Source organism: Rhinopithecus bieti, unplaced genomic scaffold (genome assembly GCF_001698545.2).
Source record: "Rhinopithecus bieti isolate Rb0 unplaced genomic scaffold, ASM169854v2 scaffold_19018, whole genome shotgun sequence".
In the NCBI taxonomy this organism is placed as follows: domain Eukaryota; kingdom Metazoa; phylum Chordata; class Mammalia; order Primates; family Cercopithecidae; genus Rhinopithecus; species Rhinopithecus bieti.
Window position 1 is genome coordinate 1,137,824 of NW_016809658.1, and position 18,886 is coordinate 1,156,709.

General features: G+C 42.8%; 1 pseudogene; it reads right to left on the reverse strand.

The window, feature by feature from the left end:
* Window positions 1-11,341: 11,341 nt before the first annotated feature.
* LOC108540797 (keratin, type I cytoskeletal 18-like) overlaps window positions 11,342-18,886 on the reverse strand; it is a 14,945-nt pseudogene continuing 7,400 nt past the window's right edge.

Below are 18,886 nucleotides of genomic sequence, written 5' to 3' on the forward strand. Positions count from 1 at the left end.
CTAAACAGGAGGAGGGATAGAGAAGCTGAAGAAGCTATTAATCTGCTAGTGAGAACATTTTTATACTTTTCCTAAAGGCTGCTGATGCAATCGACAAGATCACTGTCATGTCACCTGCAGGCTGCAGTGAGGAAGCCCAAGATTTGTTATGCCCCCAGGTCTTCCCCTATGTTCCTTCTAATGAAGACATCACAGGCACAAGCGCTCTGTGCACCTCATTATCACACACTGTTTTTCTTGAGACCCTGCTCCCTTCTCTCTCCCTGACATAGGCATGGGTCTGTGCAGTGGAACTAAGGGGATGAAGATGTGGGTTTAGCAGCAAAAGGCAACAGGTGGGAGAATGAAAGGGTGAAGAAATAGGTAGATGAAGCCAAAAGCAGGGGAGTCCAGGATTATGGATGGATAGGATAAGCAGACAGGGTGTGACAGGGGTGTCACAGCGAAGGTGGTAGCTCTGCCGTGATCACTGAGTCTCATGCCTGGTGATAAGGAATTAGGCCACTTGGGCTGGGAATACATATGACCTTTTCCTCTGCCGTGAACACAACCTCTGCTACCTCAAACTAAAATCCTGTAAACAACTCAGCCATTGTAGGAGATGCATTATGACTTGAGTTGTTATGACAGATCAGATCTAGTTACGCAGTTACAGCAGTCCATGCTAGGAAAGCTGTTAGCCTGATGGCTACTTTATTCTTCCCACATGGGAACCCTGCAGTGAGAACTGTTCCCCTTTTATATACAATAGTAAGATTCTAGAGCCTTCCCCTATGCTATAAAGGATCACATAAAAACAGCAATACCTTGCTGGCAGAGAAATAATATAAAGCAGAGGTATATTTTCATAAAATAAAATGTTGATGCAATTCATGGACATTGAAGGTATACAGTCAGCCCTCCATATTCATGAGTTCTGCATCTGTGCATTCAACCAATCAAGGCTCAAAAAAATTCAAGAAAAATTATTGTTTAAAATACAAACTGTAAAATAATATAGTATAATAGCTATTTACACAGCATTTACATTATACTAGGTATTCTAAATAACCTAGAGATGATTTAAAGTAAACAGGAAGATGTTCATACATAGACTACATGCAAATACTATGCCATTTTATGTAGGGGAGTTAAGCACATACAGATTTTGGTATCTGCAGGGATCCTGGGACCAATTGCCCAAGGATACTGAGGAACAATCATCCTGTGTCTTCTCCTTTTTACTCTCTTTTGTTCTCATAAGCTTTGAAAATTAACAAATTTTTTTTCTCATGTAAAAATCCCTCATGAGAAAAAAAAAAATCCCTTCATGACACTAAACCCCTTCATGAGAAAAAAAAACCAAAAAACTGATGATCTTCATTTCTGGCAATGGTGGCAATGCTTGTTAAATGCTCACCTTCCCACTGAAAACAACTAGAACACCTGGACAAGATACTTTTTAAAATGTATTTGTTGGCTTCAGAGACCTACCAAGCTGAGGAAGACTTGAGGAGCCACATTCCTGGACAGAAAACTGCAGAGAATTGAGTCCAATATTCATCACTGCTTTTGCCCTCTTGGTGTTCACAGGTTTCCAAGCAATAGCTAAAAGGTTGAAAGCCTGAGCAGAAAGTGGCAGCTGAAAGACTAGACAGAGCATTGACAGTCTCAGGTGGGGAGGTAAGCAAAAATTGGAGTTCCGAGATCACCAAAGAGAAGGTGCCCTGGTAACCACATTATGCTTTCAGTTGGGACTCCCACTGGCTATACCCTAGACATAATGTTGAACAAAAATTAATCCGACCTCAAAATCTGAAGCCTACCTTCCAATCATCTCAATCCCAGGTCTGATCAAGGTGATCTGTCCCTGGGTTAACTTCATGCCAGACACAAAACGGGTCCTCTGGAAAAATGTAACATCATACGGAACTTCAAATTAGCTCTACAGCTCTTATATGCATGTCTAAGCATGCTAGGAGATGAGATCAAATAACCAAAGACCAACAGAAAAGAATAGACAATAGAAACAGACTAACACAAAATCAAGACATTTGAGTTTCACAGATTATAAAGCAATTGAGATTAACTTGTTCAAGATACTATATGATGAAATGGAAAATATCAAACTGTAAACTTTTTTAAAAGGATCAAGTATAAATGCTAGAACAGAAAATACAACAAATAGAACAAAAAACACAAAATACAACAAAATACAAAATACAACAATTAAAATTTAAGAGTGGGGCTTAGCAGCAGTTAAAAGATAATGGTTATATGGAAGATAGGCCAGAAGAAAATAGCCAGGCTGTGGGAAATCCAAATCTTAATAAACACAGTAAAATTTTGAAGGTCAAAGAAAAAGAGAAAATCCTAAAAGCAGATGGGACAGCGGTGGAGGGACACATTACCTTTAATAGAGTGACAATAAGACTGACAGCTGAATTCCCAACAGAAATAACTGAAGCTTGCTGGACATGTCCCCAGATGACATTGGTGACCAATTCTTACTTTCTTTTTTCCCTTACAATTCTCTAGAATAACTATAGAATATGCTGGTATTGCAACGGCCTGAGATAAGGAAGAACTAGACAGAAGAGCCTGGGCTCTGTTCCAGTCCCTCCTGGAACAAGATCTCCTGCAACACTTTAGCACAGTGAGTCCAGTCTCCTCTGGTATAAAACCCAAAGTGGAACACATTTTCAGGCACCCTCAGCTGTGGTGAAAAGTGGGATAAATGCATAGGAGACTCCATCCTCCCTGGGCAGCTTTCCTGAGCCTTAGGGAACCAGCTCATCATGAATCCTAGGTTTCTATTGCCCTCTGCTGCCTATCTATGAGTAAAAAGGTTGCTTCACTTAATTTCTTGTGTTACCAGATTCATGCAAGTGAATTGAAACTAGTGCAGTGTTTAGAGTTCTTCCTTGAGACTGAAACCAGTACATAGTGAACATGCTTCACAAAGCCAGGAGACAAAGGAATGATGCTTGCAAAGTGCTGAAAAAAAGAACAGCTGAGCTTCCACTTCCAATATGGTAAAGTAGCTGCTACCATACCCAGATTTCCCACATATCACAACTATAAACTCTGGACAAAATTAGAAAAAATAAAAACCTGATGACATTGGAAAGTGAACAAACACAGGTAAATTGTGAAAGAAAGTAGACACTTGAAAAAAAGGAACAGCATGGGGTGAGTTGACCATTTTTACAGTATTTTGCCTGAGTGTAGGCCAAAGTCGGTGCTGCACACTGTAGTTCTGATAGAACTCCAACAGCAAACCTCTACTGCACTGGCTTGAAAAAAGCAGAAGACAGAGTTCATGATAATCAGCCACTGGAAGGGAGAGGGAAGTCTCAGAAAGGATACAGTCAGAAAGAATGACCACAATTTCTGTGTTTAAACAGCCCAAATCTCTGGGTAACACCCAAAGCACAAAACCACAAGGCAGATTCTAGCTAAGAATACGAGCTTTGAATACCTGTGGGACGATATCAAAATGTCCAACATACATATAACTGGATCCCAGAAGAAGAAGAAGAAGAAGAAGAGACAATAGGACGTAAAAAAACGAAGAAATAATTTCCAATTTTTTCCAAATTTAGTGACACACATAAATTTACAGACTCAAGAAACTCAGTGATTCATGAGCAGGACATACACACATAAAATGACATCAGTATCATCAGACTCAAACTGCTGAATACCAAAGATAAAGAGAAAATCTTGATAACAACCAGAGAAAAGAATACAAAACACACGGCTAAACAATGATTCAAAATATCACGAACTTCTCACTTGAAACTAAGATACCAGAGACATTGGTAAAACACTGAAAGTGCTGGAATAGAAAGCTATCAACCAAGAATTCTACATCCAGAGAAAATAAACTTCAAGAATCAAGGCAATATGATGTCATTTTCAGAGGAAAGGAAATAATTGCCAGCCTGGAAGTCTATACCGGTGAAAATATCCCTAGAGAAAGAGTGAAATAAAGATGTTTTAAGATAAAGAAACATTGAAATAATGTATTGCCAGTAGATCTGTACCAAAAGAAATTCTAAAGAGGGTTCTTTGAGAAGATGAAAAGGATCTCAAATGGAGCTTAGAAATGCAGAAAGAATTAAGAGCCACAGAAAAGGTATGTGGGTAAACATAAAAGAATATATAATGTAAAAACTATAATAATCATGTCAAGGGAGTTAAAATATACACAGAAAAAATATAAATGACAATAGTAATACAAATCAGAAGTCAAATGAAGTTAAAGTGTTCTAAGGTCTTTGAATTGCTTGGGTGGAGGTAAAAGTACTGTTTTACATGTGGTGTAATCTAACCCGTGCCAGTCAGACCTCCCCTTCAAGACTTAGGGACTTACTCCCTCAGCTGTCACCTCTCCTTATGAGTTGCCATCAGCTGAAAAGGGCCACCTTGCCCAGTGACATGCCTCCTTCCCAAGGCAGCCTACATCCAATAACTGCTTAATGTGTGGATATAAAAGCCTGGCCCCTCACCCAAACTCAAGACAATGCTGAAAAGCCATCCCCACTTCCAAGGTTCCCTGGAGAGCACTTTAGTCTTTCACTCTAATTGCAGCACAACCCAACTTCTCCCTTTAACAAACCTGCTTCCTTTCCTTCCTTTCCACTGGTGTTAAGCCAAGAACATTTCCCCAGTAAACCTTCTGAACAATAACTACACCTCAAAGTCTGTCTCCTGGGAGACCCAACCTGAAACATTACATTCGACTTTCAAAAGTCTAGGAGCTATGTTTAAATTCTAGGATAACCTCTAAAAGAGTACAAAAACAAAATGTAAGATTAGCAGACTAAAAGAGGTGAAAATAGAATAATAAAAAATAATCCAGGCTGGGCGTGGTGGTTCACGCCTGTAATCCCAGCACTTTGGAAGACTGAGGTGGGTGGATCACTTGAGGCCAGGAGTTCAAGACCAGCCTGGCCAACATGGCAAAACCCTGTCTCTACCAAAAATAAAAATTAGCAAGGCGTGGGTGGTACACGCCTGTAATTCCAGCTACTCGGGAGGCCAAGGCACAAGAATTGCTTAAATCTGAGAAGACAAGGTTTCACTGAGCTGAGATCATTCCACTGCACTCCAGGCTGGGCAACAGAACAGAGACTCTGTCTCAAAAATAACAATCATCATCCTCATCCTCATCATCATCATCCAAAAGAAGGCAAGAAAGGAGACAAAAGAACATAGAACAGGTAGGAAAGAAATGAATTAACCAGATGACTGTTAAACTTACGAAAAGACAACCAGTAATAATCAAGAAAATGCAAATTAAAGCAATACAATTATTCATCCGATAGATTTGGAAACATTTAAAGAATGATACCATCCAGCACTGGCAAGGATTCCAGATTACGGACTCTTTCACATATTGCTAGTGGGAATGTAAACTGTTACCACCATTTGCAAAAGCAACTTGGTAATAGATATTTAAATTAAATATTCATTGACCCTTTGTAGCACAAACTAACTATTCAAAAAACTTGTTTCCTCTTGTTCTGAGCACACCTACACTACATTTTCCAGATTCTTCTGTAGGAGACAACTGAGTCCTAGCTCAGTTATGACACTACATTTACTTGTCAAAGGTAGCAAGCTCCTGTGGCCTGAACCCCAGAGTGATTATGTGTAGCAGAGACCTCTGAGTACCTGGAACTAATGTGGACTATTTTACTTTTATTATATTTGAAAGATGATATATTCTAGGGTCTATTTGTTACAGCAGTTAGCTTACTGTAACCTATATATCCTTTGACCCAGCAATATACTTACAGGCATCTGTCTTTAGAGGTAAAATTATGGAATACATAAGACCCTTTGTGTAAGGAAACATATGACCAGAGCAACCTGAATGTTCATTAGTAAGAGAAAACAGTTGCATCAGTTATAATACATCCATACTAAGGAATATTATGCAGCTATTAGGAGTTATCTCTGTGCCTACTGACCTGGAGAGCCTGCCATAATGGTTAAGGGGGGAAAAAACCAACCTGATATAAATGCTTAATATAATTTATTTTGTAAGAAAAGAGAAACTGACCCCAAAAAAAGGGCATATACATGTGTGCATATATTTGCATGAGGATGGAGAAAGGTATGCAAAAATGTGAATCAAGTTTTTAACATTAATTATCTCAGTGATGTAAGAATGAGCAAATACAGGCTATGGGAAAGAAAAAAAGAATAACAGAATGGAAGCCTGTCTCAGTGTAATATTGAATACAAATGTAGAATATAAAATTGAATCATTAAATATTAAATCAAATATGTAAAAATTAAATATATATGTATGTGGAGAAGGATGAGAAGGTAATATTAACTTATATAAAATTCACTTTTGTCTTAAATGTTAATATTTTAATGTTACTTTTATAATTTTAAAAAAACTGAAAAAAAAAAAGGAACAGGCTTAACCCCTACCTGGATTGGGCTTTTTATGTCACATAGTGAGCATTTTTCTAAACTGATCAGCCTGGATTTGAGACTATGTAGTGGTGTTGGGGTTGTGTAAGTATCTTGTTGAGCCCAAAAGTCCACAATCACTATGAGGGTGGAGTTTTCCCTGAAAAAAAAAAAAAAAAAAAAGTCCCCATAGTCAGTCCTCCCGGGTAGAGTTCAAATCTGTAATAGGAAATTAAGGTGCGAGAGGCAAGTCTTAGACTAGAATAACTTCTTAAACTTTAATGTTCTTACAAATTGCCTAGAAGCCTTATTAAAATACAGATTATATTTCACTGAGTCTAGGGCAGGGACTATGATTCTGCATTTCTCATAACTTTCTGGGTGATGCTGATACTGCCAGTCCTTGGACCACAGTTTGCACAGCCCAAGGACTAGTGTGAGGGAAATCTTTCTACTCTCTCCGGGGGCGGAAGTAGAATACAGGGAGCAGGGGGCGAGGTGTTAGCTAAGTTGCCCCAGACAAAGCAGCAATAAGACCGGGAGCTGGGCTACCAAGACACTCTAAAAATGGCCTGAGCCATGCATGCCTCAGTTGCAAGCTACTGTGCATATGCACTCCCCCTCCATCAACCTCGATCCTTCCGTGAAGTCTTGTTAAAAGTTATATCCCAGGCTCTGCTGCATTGTCTGGAATTACAAGTGATAATTCCTGCAAAGACTGATCCCATGCTTATGATTAAGTGTCAACAGTAACAGCTGGGTCTGTTTCCCCTGAGGTCAATGTAGTGGTTGCAAAGGGCTCCCCAGCAGGAGGAGCCCTGGTAGCCTCTGTCCAGGTGGTATGAGGAGCAGAAGCTGCCAAATAGCACCCTTGATGGGAGAAGAACTGAGGCCGTTTCTGAACAGGGAGCAGCACTCTGGCAAATCCACCAAATAAAAATGAACCAAGCTAAAATGGCTTAAGCAACAAAAAGGGGTTATTTTCTCATGTAACAAAGAGTCTGGAAGTCAAGTAATTTCAGGGTTGGGTGGTTCTCAATCCAATGACACCATTAAAGACCCAGGGACTTTCTGTCTTTCTGCTCTGCCCTCCCAGGCATGTTGGCTTTTGTCTCAGGCTGTCCCTTCATGGTGGCGAGATGACTGTGGATGGTTTAGGCATCACAAGCTCACACAACACGTAAGGCAGAACACCCCTTCCTTGTATCCCTGGCAAAGATAACTTTCCCAGAAGCAGCACCCTCTTTCTCCAGTCCTCCTTGCAACTCAAGAGCCAGAATTGTACTACATGCCAAGTTCCTCTACCAACCACAGAACAGGGGAACAAGATTCCCTTGCTTGGCTTACAGGAATAAGACGATCTCTCTTTATGTGAGTGGGGTCTAAGCTTCCTTAACAATGCAGCTGCCTGATTCCCAAACAAAACTGTGGTCTGTGAGCAGGGAAATACCTGGACTGGGGACATGTACTGGTGTTGGGGTTGGATGGGAGAATGAATTTGGGAAAAGCAGACAGTGGTGTCTTCCATTCCTGAAACACCCATAAATACATGGAAGGTTCTTTGAGGGGTGTTACTTTCCATCAATAAAGGTAGTAGGTGGTCAAGACACCATCCTGCAGTCATAAATCAACCCTGGAAGACAAAGGAGAAGAAAAATCAAGGAAGTGGATAGAGATCAAGTTTCACCAAGAACTATAAAGATCCAAACAAAGGGCCCCGTGTGAACTATGCACATTCCTACTTCAGTGCTTTTACCTGTGCAGTCTGAACTGCCTCACCCCTACACATACACGCACACCTGGCACACTCTCTTATCTTTTATCACAGACCTTCATTCCCTCCATTTCAAGTCTGTTACACCTCAGAAACTTCTCTAACGAATCCAGCCTACAATAATGTATCCATTCTCTATATTCCTTGAGCATTTGTAGTCTATAACACCCACTCTGTCATTTAACTATAGTGTGCATTTTCTGGAACTATTAGTTTTTATACATGATTATAACAGGATGTTAAAATAGAACTCTTTCTGACTCCTCTAGAGCACCTAGAAAATAGGTGTCAGCTATCCTCACTTTCCAAAGCAAGATGTCAAACCATCTATGCAAGAATTCCAAGGAAAAGGTCTCACAATTTTGAATGTTCTCACCACAAAGAAATGACGTGTTTGAGGTGATGGATAGGGTAATTCTCCTGATTTGATCATTATACAATGTATACATGTATCAAAACATCACGCTGTGCCCCATAAATATGTACAATTATTGTGTCAATTAAAAACAAAATAAAACTTTTAAAAAATGGGGGGGAAATGGTCTGAGAAACAGTTTTGTGACCATTGTCCTTAATGGTATAAAATGTTGAAATTGAGCAACCTGGGAAATAGACATTTTCATTCTCCTATTAGTGTGCTTTCTGTCTTAACGTCCCCTTACAGGATTGGATTCAACTGCAAGTGAAAGAAAACACAAAGCAAATGACTTCTAAAAGAAAGAACTGTATTCCTCTCTCATGTAAATGTCTAAAGTAATGGCTCAAGGCTGATATGGTGAATCTATCTACATTCCCACCAGTAAGAAAGGAGAAAGGTCTAAGTCCTTTTAAGGACACTTCCTGAACACAGCACACACACAGTCTTTATAGCCCATTGGCCAGAACTGAGTGACATAACTAACCCTAGTTACAAGGAAGACTGGGTAATGTAATCTTTATTCTGAAAAGCCCTATGCCCAGTCAAAAGTCTAAGGCTACATCACTGCGGAAGACACAGTGAGGAAACTAGGTGTTTCTTCCATAATCCACCTCTTTTTTTTTTGTTTTCCTTGAGATAAGATCTCGCTCTGTTACCCAGGCTGAAGTGCAATGGCACAATCATTGCTCACCTCAGCCTCAACCTCTCAGACTCAAACAATCCTCCCACCTCAGACCCCCAAGTAGCTGGAACTACAGATGCACATCACTATGCTCGGTTAATTTTTTAATTTTTTGTAGAGAGGGGATCTCACTATGTTGCCCAAGCTGGTCTCAAACTCCTGGACTCAAGCAATCCTCTCTCCTTGGCCTCCCAAAGTTCTGAGATTACAGATATGAGTCACTGTGCCTAGCCCTACAATCCACCTCTTTAACCCTAAAAATGCCCATGTGCACCCATCTTGAAATACATAGAACATACCCATCCTTTCCATAAAGGAAGGCAATAACCCAATCAGTAACTGCATTCAGCTTAAATCCAGAGTGTATGACTGGTGCCCAGTCCTCTCCCTCAGGCCCAGATGCAGCTCTCAGTGGTCAGGTGATCTATATGCTAATAGTGAGTTATCTTCCCATCACATACCTAAAATTAAAATGGTAGAGAAGAAACAAGATAACAACAATTTCTAAAGACTCCCATTTGGAAATGGGGAGAAGGGGAAATGCCCAGAAGTCACTGGCCCATAACTATTATCATATCCCACTGGGCAGGAATAGCAAAGGCTCCTGTCCTTGATAGTGAAGTCATTTCCTTGGTTGGACACTCTGGCAGCTTCTCACTCTCCTTTCTGAGAATAATCCCCTTGTCCACTGGCCCTGGCTTTACCTTCTGGAAGTTTCTCCTTTATCCATCATCCTCTTGACCACATCTGAAATGGGCCTTGGAGGGCACACACAATCTCCTTTCACACACACACTCTTCCTGCTAATGCAGTCTCTGGAACACAGGCATTACTCTACAGAATGCTGCTCACAGGTTTTTTTGTTTCCAATACGATTCCCTCAAAATTTTAGTAGGCTTCCAGTTTATCTGTTTCCATGTGTGAAAAACCACAGACAACAATGTCATCTAGACACAGCTTTTAAGCCTAAAGTCTCAGGCTTTTTACTTACTGGCCAGTGTTTGGCCACACCTGTCTCTCTCTTAACATAGTAGCTACTGAAACAAAAGTTTGGTAAGATTTGATTTTTGCAACCAGCTAAGCTGATTCCCATGATGGCAGAGAACTCGTAAAGTAAGTTGCTTGAAGAGGGTTTGGGGCCACAGTGCTACATGTCAGCGAGGCTGTCATTTTGCAGCCACTTCTTGGGGCAGGTTCAAGTTGGGGTACAGACACAGTCAGCTTGATTAACACTTCAAACACCTCCAAATTGCTAGACTCTCAGTCAAGTTAGAGTGCAGGCTGCATCCCAGAGTGCCTCCCTTAGCAAAGCGACATTTCCTTCCACATCCGCTTGTAGACTAACTAGCTTTCAGCTGAATTCAACTCTCTCCTGTAGGACTTTGCTAAAAGCAGCAAAAAGCTGCCTGACCACCAACATTCTAGGCTTTTTCTACCATTTTCACTAACACATGGTCTGCCTTTTGAGGTGTAGCAGATGCAATTTTACCCAATGTTTTTTGCTACCATCTAATGGGGATGACCCTCTTCCTATTCTGCAACATCTATGTTTCTGCAGCCTATCACCTTCCCAAGCTAATGCTTAGCACTCCATTTCAAGACAAAATTCTGAATTACTTAGTATTAGGTTCAGTTGTGTCAGACAACCCATAACAATAGTGGATTTGCTTGTAGGTTGTTTGTTTGTTTGTTTTGAGATGGAGTCTCGGTCTGTGGCCCAGGCTGGAGTGCAGTGGTACAATCTCGGCTTACTGCAACCTCTGCCTCCCTGGTTCAAGCGATTCTCCTGCCTCAGCCTCCCAAGTAGCTGGGACTACAGGTGCACTATGCTGCCACACCCAGCTAATTTTTTTGTATTTTTAGTAGAGACGGGGTTTCACTGTGTTAGCCAGGATGGTCTCGATCTCCTGACATCATGATCCACCTGCCTCGGCCTCCCAAAGTGCTGGGATTACAGGCATAAGCCACTGTGCCTGGCTTTTTTTTTTTTTTTTTTACCTCTGAACTTTTCACTGGCCTCCTGCTCCCCAAAGGGTCCCCTGGTTCTGCTGACTTAATGTCTCAGAACTTTGGTGTTGTTGGTCTCAGACCCCACTTTGCCATCCACTATCCAGCGGGTGGTGGTCTTTTGGATGGTTTGCATGGAGTTGCTGCTGTCCAGGGCATCACCAAGATTGAAGTCCTTGCCATCTTCCATCAGGCGGTGGTAGATGGCAATCTCAGCCTCCAGCTTGACCTTGATGCTCAGTAGGGCCTCGTACTTCTAGGCATGGCACTGTTGCCCTGGCCCAGGTCTGTGCCAGCTCTGACTCCAGGTGCAGCAGGATCCTGTTGAACTGCTCCATCTGCAGGGCGTAGCAGGCCTCCACCTTCCTCAGGCCGTTCTCCAAGCTGGCCTTCAGATTTCTCATGGAGTCCAGGTTGATCTCCAAGCAGCTCCGTGAGTGTCATCTCAGCAGCTCCAACCTTGGTGGACTGCATGGTGACTACTGTGATGCTCTCCTCAATCTGCTGAGACCAGTACTTGTCCAGCTCCTCTTGGCTCTTCTGAGCCAGCTTATCATATTGGGCCCAGATGTCTGCCATGATCTTGGTGAGGTCCTGAGATCTGGGGACATCTACCTCCACAGTCAACCCAGAGTTGGCAATCTGGGCTTGCAGGCCTTTTATTTTCCCTTCTTGGTTCTTCTTCATGAAGAGCAGCTCCTCCTTGAGAGCCTCGATCTCTGTCTCCAGCTGCAGCCGAGTGACATTGGTGTCATCAACGCTTGCGGAGCTGGATGTCTCTCCACAGACTGGCGGCATGGCCAGTCTCTGACCTGGGGTCCCTTCTTCTCCAGGTGCGCCCAGATTTTGCTCTCCAGCTTCTGATTCTTGGTCTCCAGGCTCCTCACTCTGTCTAGGTAGGAGGCCAGGCGGTCATTCAGGCTTTGCATGGCCTCCTTCTTGTTCTGGATGTCTCCCGTCCTGCCAGACCCCCAGCCATCCCCACGGCCAGGGCCCCAGACCCCATGCCACTCCAGAAACTGGTGGAGGGAGACACAGAGATCTGGGAACCAGAGCCCCCAACACCTGCATAGATGCTGGCCACGCTGCTGACTGGCCGGGCGTCTTAGCTGGGTGCCTGGACAGAGCCCAGGGACTGGTAGTTGGTGGAGAAGATGGAGCGAGTGGTGAAGCTCATGCTGTCCGGTGGGGAGAGAGACAGAGATAGGACAGGACTCAGGCTTTACCAATAATGAACAGTGGGTTTTAAAAGATGGAAGTTTTTTTCCCTCACACATGCACGTTTCAGTAGTCAGTGTGTGTATGACTAATCAGGGGCCCAGGCTGCTTCCTGCCTACTGCCCGACCTCCTCAACATGCTGCTCCCACTTCTGCAACCAAGATCTCAGCCAACTGCCTTCCATCCAGTGAAAAAGCGGGTTGAGGAGAAGGCCATGCCATCTCCTTTTGAAGATATTTCCTGGAAGTTGCCTACACTGCATGTACCCAATATGCCATTGATCAGAATTTAGTACCATGACAATGGGACTCAATACGCCATTGATCAGAGTTTAGTCCCATGGTGGTTAGCTGCTAGGGAAACTGAGAAATGTTGTCTTTATTCTGAAAAGCCACATTTGCAGATGAAACTCACTCTGTCACTGTAGGAGAACAAATGGAAAAAAAATTGGGGGACAACTAGTGTTTTCTGCCAAAGTGGTATTTCTCCTCACCTCAAACCTGGTGGAATGAGCTTCCGGAAGACATAATCGAGCTTGTTCAAGGTCCCCAGAAGTCTGTGGGGTACCAGAGGGTGGTGCCAGAACGCTGGATGAATGAGCCTAAAGGGAAAGGGTGGGTACCAGGGCTGAAAGCAGAGAGAGGAGAGGAGGGCCTGCATGACTGAGGGAGAGCTGGCCTGGCACCCTCTTAAGGGACTTTGTCTAAGATGGCCTCCTGGGGGCCACTGGGACACAGCAGAGTCTCTCTGTGTGAGTCAGATCACTGGAAAACCAAAGAAACTGTAGAGAAGAGACTCCCAGAGATGAAAGTCAATCTCCGAAGAATACACAAATTTTTGCTTCTGTCCCCAAAGCAAATCAACCTCAAACTTCTCCCACAGCCAGAAGAAGCCATGTCAGGTGGCACTGATGCCTGTCACATGAGACTCTCCCAGCCATTAGCTGTCCTCCCCTCCTGCCCACCCCAACCTCAGAGCAGTCAGCAACATCGGTGAGCAAGCTGGCTAGGAGGAAAACACTTATAAGTTCAGGTGAGAGGTCAAGGCTTCTCAAGCCTTCCTCCCTAACTCAGAATTGTAGGCCAGAGAAAGAGAACAGGAGAGGTTTTCATTTTAAATAAAATTGGAATTTTTCATGATTTATCTAGAATTGCACATTTCATTTCTGTGGTTCTCAACCCTGGCTATCCATCTGGAATTCCTGGGAAGCTTTAAAAATACTGATATCTGGGCTTCATCCTCAAAGATCCTTTTTTTTTTTCATCACCGAAGATTCTTATTTCACTGGTCTTGGGGGTAGCCTGGGCATCAATATGTTTTAAGAGCTGCCCAGGCAATTCTGATGGGCCTTGTTGAAAACCACTGTGATAATACTGAATTAAGAACATTTTTGCAAACAAAAGATCCTGGAGTAGGCAGAAAAATGATGGAACTTTCTCTAGATCCAACCCAGGGAATGGAGAGCTAACCCCACAGCCCAGGCTTAGAAGGAAAGGATGACAACATTTTACAACTGCATCTGCAGGAGTCCTCACTTTCAATCTAACATATATAAATCCTACCTCTTCAAAATCAGAAGCCTCTTCAGGGCAAAGGCCATGACAGGATTCTATGGCGTCTACACACTGCACTGCACTTGCTACATTCATGGCAAGAGTTTAGTATACGCTTGTTGTCCTGTTGTTAATCTCTGACCTCCATGCTGGGATAAATCAAAGTGCCCTTTCTGATGCACTAAATTAGGCAAACTAAGGTGAGTCCAAGAGAACCTTACATTGTCCCACATTTAAGCAAATTGTTGTCACACTAACCTAAGGAAAGGTCTTCCAGAAGGCTAAAATCACCAAAATTGCATTGCAGATTTAAGAATAGGCTTAGTGTCTGGGAATGCTTGAAACCTACCTGGTTTAGTGAGGCTGATCCGGTTGATTAAGTCAGAACTTACCCCTCCATCTCTGTCTCATTCCCACATCTCCTAACCTGATGCAGAGGGCAGTCTTACTGTTCACACCATCACCACGACCACCATCCTCAGTCATGGGGAATCCTGCCCCACTAAAACAGTCAAGGCACAATGACAGAATGCAGGAAAAAGCCAAGAACCTGCAAAACCACCAGCTGACCTCCAGGAATAGCTTTAGTCAGCCAACCCAAAAATGTCACATCCCAAAGTGAGGCCTCCAGCATCAGGATTCCACCAGAGATGCTTCTCGAAATGTTCCTGATTCCCCCAAGCTCATGTTTATTGTACAACTCCATCAAACAGACAGGGGCTGATTGCCTAATGCATCGTGTGCCAAGACTCGACACTTGAGAAATCGCCTTTTCCTGTGGGTGGATCCTGAAGCTTGGTATCAAGACAGCCTCCTTTCCATAACCTAAAAAGGAAAAGCAAATACTTTGAAGTATGTGCTAGTATGAGAATTGGCCTTCTCCATCACTACCTGTTGTCTTTTGTCTGATTCAAGGACTTTTTTTTTACCTAGAAATAAAATGGACTCCACCATGAGCCCAAACCCAGACAGAAGTCTGGTTAAACTGCATTTGGTGAAAAGAGGCTTCTAATCCCAATATATTTTCTAGACTTTTCTAGCAGAGAGAAGCCCCACATGAAAGGTAAGTTCAACCAGAGATGAAGTCCCTTGTTCATTCAGACACAAAAGCTTCACCCTGTTGTCCTCCCCCTGCAACACTATGTCATCCTCAGGAAGGTCAGTTAACTTCTAGAGGGATCCATTTTAAAAGCTCCCCCAGATACTTGCAGTGCTGTCTGCAACGTCCATATTTTACCCTTTAGAAGCCCCACCTGCCGTGCGTTCTATCCTGGCTAGTTCCAACAGCACCAAGCCATGAGCCCCCGCCTTTGGTTTTAATCAGGTATTAAACACTGGAACATTAGATAAGCGAAGCATTTGATGATGACGATAACGAGTGGCCCATTAAAGGTAATTTTTTTTAAGTTAATGAGTTCTGCCCAAAGAACAGAGCCACGTACTGTACTGAAAAATGTCCGTAGGACGTACTGCGCTTTCTCGTTATTTATTTAACTTTATGTGGATGCCATAAAACTTCTTTATTTGCTTTCAGTTAGCCCATAGGTTTTGACAAGATAAATTTTTATTTAGATCTTTGCCCAGCTACAATCAGAAACAGGAGACTCACTTTCCAAAGCCAGGCTGATAGATGGATTAATCAAAGTACTCCCCACCCTCCTTTCCTTCCAGCAACCACAGGGATCCACAGACGGAATTTTTCCTTAATTAAAGAAACTCAGCAACAAGGTGATTTATCGATGATGAATCTGGCAGGCCTTTTCATTGTGCGGTTACTTTTGGCCACTGTTTGAAATTTACCAACATAAATAAAGCCTCTCCATGACTAAACAAAGTTAAAGTAGCAATAAATTGAGCCTGCCATGTACTCTGGGCTAGATCTGAAGTCAACATAAATACCAGAATGCCTTGGCTATGACACGCTTGACACGATGACATCATGCACTTCCAAACAGATACAACCCAGCCCAAGCCAAAGCGAAAGCCTAATACAATTCCCCTAAATGAATCAAATTGCAGCGGTCTAGACTCGGCTGCGCTGAGTATTCAACTTCCTTGTTCTCCGCTGTCGAGTGGTCGCATTAAAAAATAATCTATATGCCGATCTAAATTTTGCTTTTTCTGCATGATTAAATTTTGGCAGCAGTAAATCTCTGTTATTCTCACTCCCCAGGAATGTTTGGAAAGTTACTAAAAATTCAGGATTTATCAGCTTAAGGTCCACCTGCTGTGATGGGATCCTGTAGCCGGCCTGCTGCTACCCTCAGCAGGAGACAGGACGCTGAGTGTTCATACAGGAAGGTGGGGTGAAACTCTGCTCACTTCACAGAATGGCTCAACACTGGCTTCCCTCCCAAGGGACTTGCTCTGCCCACATCTAGCAACAGGCTGTCATGAAAGCCTTCATGAAACAAGAAAGTCAGCTAAACAGGGGCTCAACGTCCCCCAGCCCTGTTACTACTAAGAGATGAAAGGGGGGAAGAAACCTTTCAGAACGCACATGCAGGACAGCGAATTAAAAATGGAGAAAATCTAATAACTAATTGGTGAAACCATAAAAGCTGCCATAAAAGACATTTTCCTTAAACTACTTTACACAGGGCTGTATAATTTTATGTCACTTTTTATTTATGTTGCCGTAATGAAAGCTGCTCTGGGAGCTGAGGAGCTTGGGAAGAAAGAAATTGAACTACTTTTAAAAAGGAGGGGAGAAGTCCATTTATAGGGCTTCGAACAAGATTCCTTCTGAAATATAGTGGGATTGGGGAGAAGAACCTATTTACTTCTAAAAGCCTCCAAGCAAAAATGTTTGCAATGAATAACTTTCTTCCACCACTATTCTCTCTACCCCGAAGGACTTAATTACTTAACATTCATAAAGTGGGTTTGATAGTATTTGACAAAAAAAGGGCTGGGCACAGTGGCCCATGCCTGTAATCCCAGCACTTTGGGAGGCCAAAGCGGGCAGATCACTTGAGGTCAGGAATTTGAAACCAGCCTAGCCAACATGGCCAAACCCCGAATTCACTAAAAATACAAAAATTAGCCAGGCGTGGTGGTGCACGCCTGTAGTCCCAGATATTCAGGAGGCTGAGGCATAAGAATTGCTTAAAACCGGGAGGTAGAGCCTGCAGTGAGCCAAGATTGCACCACCGCACTCCAGCCTGGGTGACAGAGTAAGACCCTGTCTCAAAAAAATAAAATAAAATAAATTAAATTAAATAAAGATAATATTTCACAAAACTAGGATGTGAGCTAGATAGACCAATGCTATTTAGACTCGTCTGTGAAACCAGGCTCTTCTTGTGTACAATAGATAAAGAAGCAAGCTCTGAGCATCTAAAAGGATTCCTATAACAATGAACCCCACTTTGGCAAGATATTGATGCATTTACAAAGCTCCATAGGACATTACAATGCCATATTCAAGGATTCTAGATAGGTGCTGTTTATTATGACCCAGCAGATCAGACAAATTATTTTCCCTTATTTGTATATGATGATTCAGGGAATGTTATACCATTGAGAAAAACAGAATAAGGTGCAATATAGAAAACCTTGAATAAATTATAAATAAGAGAAATTTAGAATAGTATATGTTCCCATGGAGAGGCATGAGGGGGCTTTTGGGGTGCTGACGATGTTCTGTTTCTTAATCTGGGGTCAGTTGCTACAATGTATTGGGTTCGTTAAAATTCACTGTATGCTTATTATATGTGCTGTCTTATCTATGCACATTATACTTTAATACAAAGCTTTTTAAAGTGACATATGTTCAGATGAATCCCTTTAAAAAGCTGCAAAGAGTGAGTAACACGCATACAAAAACACAGAAATGTGCTATGATTTTCCCAGAGAAAATGTAGATCACCCCTTAAAATGCAGGGGCCCTCTGAACTCTGGCTAACTTTCAAAGCAAGATGAGGTTGTTTTTAGAAACAATTTCCCTTCTATTAACAATGAAATCCAATTCAGCCTCGAATATTAGAAAGTGAAACATATCTACAAGTCCGAGGGACTGCTGAAGTATCAAACAGATAGGGCATTATTTAGGGAGGCTCAACAGTCAAGGCCACTTTACACCATTACGGACCAGACTAAACAAACCTGACCCGCAGGGTGACCCTCCCAGGATCCCAAAAGATTGGAAACTCCGAAAAGGCAGCCCTGACCAGACTTTACAGCCTGGTAATGGCATGCAAACGACACTCCGTCTCTGTCGCGCAGCCAAAGGTTGGTGTTGTATATGAGAGCAATTTCCTCAAGAATTCAGAGGAAAATGTGATACTTTCCCTTTTATGTATGGAACTCCTACCAGCAAGTGGATTTACTCGTCGGGGACACCCAAACCTCCTGATGAATGCCCCATCAAATCATTCCGCCCAATCAGTGGGAGGTGGCAGGGATGTCAGATGCAGGAGAAGGGGAGAGCCCACTCGTGCAGAACAGGAAAAGCCTCATTTGCAGGATGTTTTAAATGCTGAAACCATGTGTAGGGAAACACCATTGAGATTCACAGTCTTCCCTGGGAGGCAGGTTTCTGTGTGTGTGTGTGTGTGTGTGTGTGTGTGTGTGTGTGGCCCCCTTCACTGTCCTCAACACAGGCAATTCTTGCTGGCTTGGCTCCGAGCACCGAGGTCCAGCCTGCGTTTGTAATTCATTCTTGTTCACCTAGAAAATGTTGGCAGTGGGTGGCCCTGAGTCCAGCTTCATCAAGGGCCTGTTTTCACATGTTCCTCTGTCTTGTGGGGAACTAGTTCCCCACACAGCCCTCAACAAGCAGTTGGCTGGGGAAAAGAATGTGTTTGCTGGGGGGCGG